This window comes from Malus sylvestris, chromosome 6 (assembly GCF_916048215.2).
Source record: "Malus sylvestris chromosome 6, drMalSylv7.2, whole genome shotgun sequence".
In the NCBI taxonomy this organism is placed as follows: Eukaryota; Viridiplantae; Streptophyta; class Magnoliopsida; order Rosales; family Rosaceae; genus Malus; species Malus sylvestris.
Genome location: NC_062265.1, coordinates 7,351,817 through 7,353,684, shown reverse-complemented (window position 1 = coordinate 7,353,684; position 1,868 = coordinate 7,351,817). Strand labels below are relative to the sequence as shown.

The 1,868-nt window shown below is 38.7% G+C and overlaps 1 long non-coding RNA gene across 1 annotated transcript; it reads left to right on the top strand.

Annotated features, from left to right (window-relative positions):
- Positions 1-243: 243 nt before the first annotated feature.
- Positions 244-1,206, top strand: LOC126625054 (uncharacterized). The gene is made up of 3 exons (XR_007624313.1): positions 244-654; positions 784-866; positions 1,109-1,206. It is a non-coding gene; the product is annotated as an uncharacterized LOC126625054 (long non-coding RNA).
- The last annotated feature ends 662 nt before the right edge of the window (positions 1,207-1,868 follow it).

Sequence of the window (1,868 nt, the reverse complement as noted above, 5' to 3'; positions counted from 1 at the left end):
TAGTTAAAGTATGTTAACAAAGGGTAAAATTGTACACGTGTGTGAATTATTGAGTGTCAATGGACACCATTTTAGATAGGTTGAAGCAGATTTTTCTTTCTACTTCTACAATTGTCCAATTATTGGACACATCTCATTTTTAAAATCGGTTTCCTTTTTACCCCATCACCCAATCACACGTATCCCTACTTTTTCTCACCCAATCAAATACTTTCTCTCATCCAATCAAATTCTCTATCTCTCTCTCTCCCTCTCTCTCCCTCTCTCTCTCTTCTTCGTCACTCTCACTCTGCACCTCTCTTTCTCTTTGCAACATAAACCACCATCATGAAACATCACAAATCGACATTCAAACAACCACCATCGTACTCCTCTCATCACCACGAGTCCATCCATAAGAGCTGATTCAAACACGAGCGAGTTTTGACTTCCCAACTCGAAGCTCCGACTCGGATCGAACTTCTCTAGCGACTTTCCGTCTGGGTTACAAGGTTTTGGAAGATTTAGAAGCAACTAAACAACTTACCGAGGTCCCTAGTCCAAGTTTGAAGCAAAGCCAACGTGAAAATACACGGTTTTGAGACGTCGGAATTAAGGCCAAGACTTTCGAGCCATTTTTAGTCCATCTCCATCCACTCTTTGGACTCCCAAAAGGTATAAATTTGTTCTTCTCCCCCCCCCCCCCCAAACTTCATTTCCATATAAAGAACGTCGAAAATGGTTGAGAAATTAGAAAGTTTTGAAGTTTTAAAGTTTTGCAAAAATTCGACAAACATTTTTCAGATTCCGGGGAACAAGGCAGCTGCGAGGACGGCAACCAGAGAACTGAGGAAGAAGGATAATATTCCATTACTCACACTTTTAAGGTATTACGTTATAGTTAACGAAATATTTCGTCAGTTGACGGAATATTCCCTAGGGTCTCTGCCAGCGCGTGGGCTACACGTGTCGCTTTATGGGGGTGCATGGTTAAAGTGTATGAGTCCATGACGTCGCGTAGAATGTTTTCGTATATTAAAACCCTCCGTTTGAGCAAACTATGGTTGATTTTTCTAGCCTTTTCATGTATGTTTTAATTAATTAATCACTATTGTTGTTTCACATATAGGAAAGAATTATCCTGAGGACGTATGAGGTCAAGCAAAGCTAGAAGGCTACAATTCTACTGCGTATTAGTGAGTGGGCATTTGTTTTTACATATATTATGTATAAAGTTTTATAGTTTCAACAAAGGCATTTGGATTTAATATTATGCTTATCATGCCATGTTTTATTTCATTTTACAAGTACTAATATATTGTTGAGATTTATAAATTGTCATGGCATGTTCATATACATTTTATCTGCTCATCATGCATGCTTGCACCGATGTAGTACTAACCTCGAGTAAAGGCCAGGCTTCAGGTGTATGTTCACATCGCACCGCACGCTCACTTTGGATTCATTGTAGGTGCCAGTCCTATCCTAAGTTGCACTAGGCAACTAGGGCTCGTATGTGATGCGTTTAGCACCAGCCTTCACGTGATTGTAGTACTAGAGCATATATTATAATTACACTCAGTCCTGTTCATGTCAGAATTTCTCTACATGAACTCGTGTGTTAGCATAGATTGATGAGCACCTAATTTTCATATGCTACGGTTGAGATATTATGATTTGTTGTGTTTCTTGAAATATTGATGAATTACATTTGATTTCATACTTATACGTAGTATGATTTTCTGAAAACTAGTTTTATGGCGAGGGGTTAGTATGTTCGGAAAATAAATGTGTTTCCTAAACCTTTGTTTTTGCCCACTCACACTTTCTATTTTTCGCTCCTCTAGGATTTAGTTAGCTAAATCATCTGTAGCATACAAGGGATCTCT